Source organism: Diorhabda sublineata, chromosome 4 (genome assembly GCF_026230105.1).
Source record: "Diorhabda sublineata isolate icDioSubl1.1 chromosome 4, icDioSubl1.1, whole genome shotgun sequence".
NCBI classification, from domain to species: domain Eukaryota; kingdom Metazoa; phylum Arthropoda; class Insecta; order Coleoptera; family Chrysomelidae; genus Diorhabda; species Diorhabda sublineata.
Window position 1 is genome coordinate 23,789,430 of NC_079477.1, and position 10,278 is coordinate 23,799,707.

Sequence of the window (10,278 nt, forward strand, 5' to 3'; positions counted from 1 at the left end):
TCATCTATGTAAATCCGGGATGGTTGGAGCCCTCAACTGAATTCCCCGTTGTTGGAGTTGATTTGTTTGTGGTGCATCGGTTGAGTCCTTTCGGTGTGGAAATCACTAAATAAAAAACGAGTAGATAGAATAGATTTGAATAAAAAGGAGCTTACGCTCTAATATATAGAAAACCGAACTTGATTTTTTAAAATATAACCAAACAGGAATTTGAATGACGGATGGGATGTTACAACATTTTATGTTGAGCATTTTTGTTCGTTTTCTTTTTCTCTCTTCTCAGATCTAATACAAATTGTATTTCTTGAAACAAATAGTTTTATTTGTGTTTAAATAAATTTAAAATTTAAATTTCAAACAATGAATTCCCAGTTATATTGATATCGTCGTTATTTAATTATATTCTTCGTAAATTATGGCTTCTTCCTATGTCTTAACAATCACAAATGTCTTAACACTTCTTAGAATATTGTCGAGATATATTTTAAACGGCCTTAGTGCTTACAAAACTTATCTCGACCATTTATCAATACACCTACGTTTTGGTGCGATGCCACCTGAGTCTTTGAAATTAATTTTCAAATTCCTTCAGTATATTTCATTCTGCTCTTGTAGTTGTTCAATTTTATAGATGTAATGTTCAATTATAAATTTCGAAGACAATATTTTATATATTTGGATCCATAAATTGGATAAATATATTGAACTAATAGTTTGAAGTATGTTCAAAAACAAATATTATTTGTATAGAATACGTTTGCAGTGTCGAAAGCACTTTCCAGTAAATATGCCTTAAAATTTATACGAAATGCAGGAAAAGATGTTATAGATTTGATTTCAATTCGCACGAGCTAGATCCAACGAAAAAATAAATCGAAACTAGTTGAGTTTTGATATAAATTCAGATTGAACCAAGTTCTTTGGTTGCTTGTTAGGAGTTAAGATAGACAAATAAAAACTAATATGGCCATAATTTTTTTCAAAATATTCCCTATGTGAGCATTTTTATATTTTAATTCGAATTTCGCGTTCTAAAAAGGGAATCTTGAGAGTTTATGTTGGTAACACTGATCGAGACTTGGGTCAGACAGATCTAACCACAATAAAAATAAAGATCATTTTGAAAAAGTTTTTTTTGTTTTTTGAATTTATTTTGGCCATCTAAGAAAGAAGTTCCATTCATTCATTCACTGAGTGCCAACCAACGGCGGATGACCAGTCAATTTGATGTATTGACTGTTCAAAAACGTTTTGGTTGATATCTGATATGTGAGAGCTCGCATTTTCATGGTGAAAAATGATTTGTCTTCCCTGGAACAAATACTGGTGTATCATTCCGAATTCACCGCTCCACGTTGCCCTAATGGAACGGTAAAGACATGTCCATTTATTTAGAAAAAACAGGCAACTATTTGCTTCGAAGTACTTCATGCTCGTCCTGAAAGACTCATACAGTCGATTGTAGTTTAGCTTTGGTTCATATGCATAGATACTGTTTTATGAAGCACCACGATCAAATTTCTTCAGCATTTCTTCGCAACAATCGACACAAGCTTTCTTTTTGAGTGAGCGATTGTCAAATTACCCTGTATCCAGCTTGAACAAATCTTTTAGACAGTTAATTTTGAGTATATGCGAGTGTAACTAATCTCAAACTCACGGTAAGTTACACGACGATCTTGCATTATCAGTTTACGCAAAATTTTAAGCACAACAGCCTATTTGTACGACATTCTCGAAATTCATCCTGTAGCGAACTGCGACCACGATTGAAATTTGGAAAACCAGCAAAACACAGCAGCTTGAGATGGTACTTCATCACCAAAAGTCGAGTTGATCGGCCGTTGGTTTAATCGAAAGTCACAGAAAATTATCGCACGAAAATGTTTGGGATTTATTCTCATTTTTTGACAAAAATGAATGTTTCAAGTATTTGTTAACAATTCAATAACATTCGTATGACAACACGTACATCAAATGTCAAACTTTATTACGATAATGTCAGATTTGACATATTCACTGTTGCCATATCTCAAAATTCAAATAGCAACTCTCGTAAAAATAAATTGATGTTGATAAAGAATTTTATTTTCTAATGCTGTTACAAAAATTGATATTTACAGTAAGGGTCTTTAAGTTTTGTCCATATTACATAAAATTTCTGCATTAAATCGAACAAAAATTAGTATTTTCCATGTAGGAGCCCCCAGACTTGAGCCACAGGGGTTGGTTTGCGCCAACGCTGGGAAACCCGGCCTTGGCAAATCAGTAATGACCCAGGCCTGGTTGAACTCGACCTCGGCCATCCTATAGTCATCCAGGCTCTGAATAACTATATAAAATTTTGTTCTAATATCTTATCATAATAGATATCTTAACATTAGAAGTAACCATCTTGGTCTTGGGTTTATCTAGGCAACCAGGCCTGATCCAGGCTTGCCAACCAAGCGCGGGACATTGCTAGTATCCCAGATTTTCCCAAGTCTGCGCCAATAATGGCTTCCAAGCTAGGGCCAGAGTTGTACATACTTGATCCAAGTCTGTGCCTACATTGGGCCCATCGTAAAATCCTATATGGGTTACTTGATTCATCGGAATCTATTCACGGATATCAAGAGCTTGGTTCAGAGGAAATAAACCTCGTAGTTGACATCCCGGAATATCCAGAAGATCCTTATTTATTGAAAAATGCTCAGATACATTCGGGAACAAATCTTGATTATGATTGTTATTAAAAAACTGATTGAAGTAATACGACGATACGAATCCTTCCGTATTCAAACACTACTAGCTTCATAAGGAAGCGTTTCACTTTAAGGGTACTTTTCACGTTTTTAGAGTTTTTCTTGATGAAAACTAACTTGCTAGAAGATTTATTTGTTCATAAATAACATATTCAATACACAAATTATTATTATTGTACATTTTTTGCTTTTTTTCTTGACGTTGGGTGTATTCTCAATATCGTTATACTTGAAAATAATTTTCTAAGAAAAAAATGAGTTTATTTTATCATAAATAGGAATCTCGTTTATCACGTTTTTTCCTTGTTCAAACCCCGTACCGCGTACAAGAATTATGTGAAACTAACCACCAGATTTAGTCATATTTAAAAACATAATAATATTTCAAGCTCGACTATATTGTATTCGGGCATTATGACGTCTCAATCCATTCTATTCACGCCTGATGGCAATAAACTGCCTTCATTTGTTAAGTTGAATCCTTATAATTTTTAATATAGTCACTGTGAGTCCATGGGTGTTGTAACTGTCACCGAACAACCGACTTTAAATACTGCCTCTTCGATGGTATCGTCCGTCTCGGCGTTGTTTTCCACCAGCTTACAGATTATAACTTGTCCGTACAGCAACTTATTCATATTGCCGTTTTTGTATCTCTACCGAGGTTATACCAAAGTTACTTTAAGGAATTACTATTATTTTGAATATTTAACAGAGATAAAATCAATTTATGTTTATAGGTGTATAAAATTGACTGTTTTTTAATAGTTATACCTTCAAGGGTACTAAATAGATGATTATGCACTAATAGGGCGAAAGTTGTACAAAATCCATGACAAAGGACAACGTTTCAAGCAAGATATGTAACACTTGATAAATCTTGTGGGTATAATTGTACTAATATAACCGATAACCATCGACGTTATTATGAAAACGTTCTTCGAAAAACATTTTGTATATCCCCTGTATGGTAGAGATAAATATTGCGGATACTAACGATTGATAATGTGTGAGATCTTCGTATAAGATAGAGGTTTGTTGATGGTACTAGTAGGTAGGTATATTCGTCTCCAATAAAAAGGAGGTGGGTCTCGAACAGGATCCAGTAAATTTAAATCTATGATCTGTCATACTGGAATATGATAAAAAATATCGTAGTTTGCCATGTAAAGAATGCGCTTCTCAATATTGCACTCGAATACGAGGGGAATTCGATAAGAGAATATAAACGTCACTTTTTAGTAATACTAAATACTTTTTTATATGTTTAATATATTATTATTAGAATTTTATCACTTAAAAGTAATGGAAAACGACCACAAACTAAACCATTCTCAACTAGGTTTGTAACAAAGTAAATGAGGATGATTTAAGTGTAAACCAGAACTTTGGTATGAAAAACTTGATTTTCTATAACAAAATTACAGAACTGAAATTTTTCACAGTATTTCTAAATAATATCCGTCATAATCTACACTACTCCGGAAGCTTTTTGATGCCTTTTTTGTAATAATCTCTTCTTATCACATAACCTTTTGCACACAAGGGATTCTACATTATTATTACTTTAGAATCGCAGTCCGCCAAATGTCACTTTCAATAGACTAATAAAAAATAGTCGCATGGCGATAAATCGGGGCTATAGCATAACCACCGTCTGTGGGGAGTGTTCAGTGCAATAGTTTCTTCTTTCTCTTTATAGCGCTGCACGAGATGCGCGCAAACTTTCCAACGTGTGAATTTCGACTAAAAATTCAGTTCTGATTGAAATTTCCAATTCGAAGTTTCGTGGTCACGGCTGTTCTCTACATTTTACAAGCCAGTACACTCACTTACACGACACTACATTTTTCGCGCATTTACTGAAAAATTCCGGCTTATATTTGAACCACTCTCGTATATTGTTTCATTTACTTAGAGAATAATTCGCCATATAGCAACTGGATCTCCCTGATTGGATCTCAGGAATTGTTTCCACTTGATGATTCGATCTTTTTAGGTGCCACAAATTTATTCCGGCAGTTAAAATGTTGAATATTGATTCACTGAATTATTTCTTATTGTTATTTATAATTCTGATATTGATAATGGACTTTCAGGAACAATTTTCATGAATATTCATCCAGTACTCGAATGTATTAATTGGTTTTCACTTGATGCAGTTTTTTTACATAATTATTTGGAAAAATCTGTATATGTCAACATTTAGAAGTTTTACGTATTTACAATAGATCTTGTTATGAAATTTCGGTTAGGATATAAATTATTATTATAAGATCACAAGTTACATGTTGACTTCTACATACATTCTAATATTTTTACATTTTGTGAATTCTAACGATTTTGAACAAGAGCAAAAATAATCAGTGATGTTTCCCGATACTTTTTATTCACAAGATATATTTAATCACGGCTGCTGAACATGATATGTCGACTTTTAAATATGTCGTGGTCGATGATGCTGATGCCGGTAAAACAATTTTCGCCAAAGGCTCATGACTTGGAGTAGAAGTTTACTCTTTGGTCTGCTAAATCGAATTAAAATTTTGAAAAACCATTCTCGAGTTGGGATCCGATCAAGTTGCAAGGTCAAATTGAAAGAGATCTTATCGAAGCTTCAGAAACTGCGTTGCCCAAAGACGAAAAAGATTTGTAATGTGATTTAACTTCCAAAAGAATTCTGTTATTTTGTTAGTGCCCTGATTTTCAATATATTTTTGTCGTTCACGAGCATAAAAGTTTAGTAAAGTTTTTTTCATAGTTAATTCTAAGGTGTTGAAACACACAAGATTCAACTAAGTAACCCAATTGTGTGAATTGAAGACTTGTTAACTTATTTTGTACTTGTATTTATATATATATATATATAACAAAAGGAATCCTTTTTTGTTCGGTATGAATGAAGTTTTATTATTATTGGTTAAATACACATGATGTTGCTTACTTACAAAACAGAGCTTTCCCAAAATACTGACTATTTATAAGATTTCAATTGATATTGAAAGATACACACAGTATTGATGCAGTCTGTTAATCAATTTAAAGCTTTCTTATGAACTACATTTTTTGTTTTGTTCTGGAGAAAACAGGGAATTTCTAAGTTGATTCCGAAAAGTTCCAACGACTGGCATTGCGATTTATTTATAGTCATCGCAAAGTCCAGACGTACGGGAAATTCTAAACGTTTAAAATCGAATGGTAAATCCGTTGGATTCATATGTATACGCAGGTTAAAACATCGTCTCCTTTGTATTTTCCTCAATGACGTTATTCATCACTAAGGGGTTGATTAATGTTACACAGCACGATGAGAACTGATCCTACTTTTAACTCTTTTAACTGCAAATTGCGAGGTGGTAATCCAGGCAATTCCAGTGAATTAAAAAACTCCTTTGGATAGTTGATTTAGTTATTCTGGTTCATATTGGTAAAGGATACCAAATGTCCCGGAAGAAAATTCTAAATGATTGCATTGAGATCCTCGACATTTTTCATCGCCAAAATTGCTCAATGGTTATTGAACTATCACGCTATATCTGGGTAAAGGCGCTGAGTTAGCTCCTCCTTTGAGTCTGTGATGTGACAGAAATCTGTGGGTAATGCGATGAATCCGGTCGATTGATTCATTGTCACTCACTGAAGAACGCAATACGACTATTTTCTTTATCTGTCTTTCTCTGATAATCAGTGTTGTTAGAACGTGAGGTAGCTCTTTGCACATTTGATTGACTGCGACGACATCAGTCAGGTCGTCTTCTATTCGGCACTCTTTGTCTGAAGTATCGATCGTGATAGAGGATTGAATGACATTTTAGTTGGTTGTCAAATGTCAAATGTTATAGTTGCGTTCAGGAAATTAATTTGTAATAAAACTTTAGATTTATGGATCTACATATAGTTAGCTGTCAAATGTCAAATATTATGATTGCGTTCAGAAATTAAATTTATGATGAAACTTGAGATCTATAAGAGAATCCACATATAGTTGTTTGTCAAATGTCAAATATTATAGTTTATTTATTTATTTTAGATCATTTTTTGTAATTTTCAACAATTCTTTGCAGACAAATTGGTTTCAATTTCCCTAAAAAAATTGTTCTTCTATTATTATCAGTATAAAACGTCAATAGTATCATTGCAGCTGTCATAGAAAAATTAGAAAATTAATTATAAAAAATGATAAGCTAGTTTTAAATCTATGAACACTGTATCCACTGTATACTTTTCATAATATCCTGTTTTTAAAGATTAACAAGAAAAATAGTACTTGAATCGAACGTATGTCTTGATTATATCATTGTCTTTGTTCTTCAATACCAATATTCTCTATAAGGAGAAGTATGATCATATTTCAGTGTTAATCAAACTCAAATTACTTAACTCTCGATTACGTCATTAAAATTTCGTTTGTTCGCAGAAAAGGTGATACATCAACTTTGATTCATTATCCCTAAATGGTAAAATTAATTGATTATTAATTTATGACTAATTTATAGTCTTTTATGGATAGTTATTTTCGTGAGGTAATTTCATGATGAATGTTGACACTAATTATAGATTGGACAAAAATCCTTCTAACGGTTCCAAATATATTAGAACAAATTGAATAGAAAATTTTTAAACTAAAGGATGTCTTTTCCACAGCATATTAATAATAATATAATTAATGTTAAAAATAGATTTAACATCATACACCTCGTATAATATATGCTATTTCTATCTATTACTTCCTGTTTGTTTCACTCCTTTTTCCTGCCGCTATCTCTACTTCTTTTTTGTTTATGTTTTGTTCCTTTAACCATTTCATCTCCTCCCATTTTCAACATGCCCATACTACCTTAGCTGTATAATCTTTTTATTCTGGTATCCATAAGTTTTGTTCTGTATGATTTCTAATACCATCCAATTTCATTCTATCCCCGTGGATATCTCATCTAAGAGTTCTGATCTTAGTTCTTTGACTTTGTGGTCTACGTTTCTGCCCAAAAAGTGAATACAGGACTAATCTTTGAAAAATTTATGTTTTTATCTTTCTCGGCATCTATTTCTTTGACAGGTTGGTATTTTTGATACTTTCTCTCCTTTTTTCTTCATTTCATTCAAGATGTTGTTTCATTTACGTCTATTTATAATCATTGTTTTGTTTTCCACTCATTTTTCTTCATGTTTTCAAAGCTTTCATCATATATTACTAAGTTTTGTTCAGAGCTCTTTCGTATTGAACAAATTATCTACATAAAACTCTTCCACATCCAATGTACCATCTTGTAGTGAGTTGTTTGTTTTTTGCTTAATAAAAAACAATACTAGAATGTCATAGAAGTACTTGGCCTATAAATGCTTGAAAAATATCACTGTACCATTATTAGTGAACGTTTTCAGTTAATTTGTAAACATGGAAAAAGTTGGTCATCGTTATGTGATACAATACTTTTATTCGAGGCGTTTTAGCTCAACCAATATGAGAACTGGACTATATCCTCTTAGTGAGACTGCTCCAACAGTAAAATATTGGGTAGCAAAGTTTAGCAAAGTTTAGACGAGACCATACGACCTTCGAAGTGCAGCATCGCAGTGGTCGACCAAATGACTTGACTCCAGAAATGGTGGAGAAAATCTACAAAGCGGTACTGGATAATTGTAAACTGAAAGTGGGCAAGCTAGCAGACATAGTAGGCATTTCAAAAAGTGCGGTACATCGCATATTTACTGAAAATGTGAATATGAAAAAGCTGTGTACGAGATGGATGCCGCATTAGTTCACAATGGAAAAAAACCAGCGTCGTAAGGATGTTTCCATCGAATGTTTGGCAACGTTTCACAAAAATGAAGCCAAATGTTTGCACCGTTTTATGACATGGGTCCATAACTTCACACCCGAAACAAAAGAACAATCAAAACAATGGATTGAAAAGGGAAAAGGGCTCCAAATAAGGTAAAGACCGTTCCATCTGCAGGCAAAGTCACGGCGTCGGTTTTTTGGATGCACGTGGAATAATTTTTATTGAAAAAGGAAAAACTATCAACGACGAGTATAACGCAACGTTTCAGCGAAGAAATCAAGCAAAATCGGCCGCATTTGTTTAAGAAAAAAGTGTTATTTCATCAATTAAAGTTTGAATTGCTACTTTATATACCCATTTCGACAGATTTAGACCCCTTGGATTATTTTCTGTTCTCAGACAAAAGATTTGATGGTGGTATTTAATAGCTATTTTGAAGAGCTTGATGATTCTTATTATAAAACATCGCTGAGAAAAGTGTATGGAGCTAAAAGAAGATTGCGTTGGAAAATAAACATATTTTTTTGGGCCAGATATTTCTGGAACAATCCTCGTAGAGAAGAGTAGTGGTCTTAGTGTACATCCTTGTCTTAATCCTCGCATTATCTAAAATGTTTATGACATTTCATGTCTTCCTCTTACAGCATTCATTCTATTCTTATATAGATTTCGTTTATCGTTGTTTCAGGATCCTTGTTATCAAAATCCTTCTTGAGGTCTATGAAACAAAGATGCGTGCCTCCTTGATTCACTTCTTCTAGCTCATGTCTTCTAAATTTCAATTTTTGTCACCGTAGAAGGTTTATTGTAGTTTAGTCTACTACGGAATTTGTTTGGAGTAACTCGACCAGCAAACCGAGAAATAATTTTGAGCGGCTCTCAATTTTCAAAATTGAATCAACAAAAATAATTGTGTCGTAACTCATTTGTGACGTTTTTATGTATATGAGAGCGAGGTTATCCGATATAAACTAATATTGAAGGCGTTAGTTTTCTTTTTTATTTAGAACCATTAGGATAAAAAACTTTTCAATCTCTTCTCAAATTTATTTACCACCTAGTTAATAATATATAAATATCAGGGGCGTATCGGGCCCTATATAGCGCCCTAAAACGGACACCCAGCGGGCGTCCCGCATAACGAACTCCTGCTGTGGTACCAAACAGCTGTCGCTGTGGTAACTCGTTCTCTAGACATCTTCATCAAGACGTGGCAGTAGAATTATAAATAAAATGAGCATATAATACCAAGATATTGCTTGTTAAATTTAAAAGAGCTATGTCTTCTTATTCTTCTTTTCAGTCTTCTTCTTCTTGTTTCTCCAAATATTGAGATGTACTGCGGGCAGTGCCGTATTGAATTTTCATTGCCAAATCATTATCACATCATTTTAATGATGTCTAATTTTTAATAGCCTTGTAGATTAATTTAAATCGATTTGTTTTTTATTTATTTATGTGCAAAATAATAATATTGTTATAAACTCATTCTTTTAGTTCATATTTTAACTAGTGCATCAATTGATTTCGCAGCGTTTTCATTTTTTGAAACTCAAATGTTTTCGATATTTCAACTAATTTCAATGCATTTCATCCTTTTTAACTTTTTGAGGCACATCTTTATTGATTTTGCGACGTTATCGTTTTTTATTTCTAGTTTTGAGGCACACCCTTAACCAATTTTATGTTATTTATGTCTTTATTCTTAGTTTTTACTGTATTTTTGTTTTTTTCACGGTTTTGAGGCACAT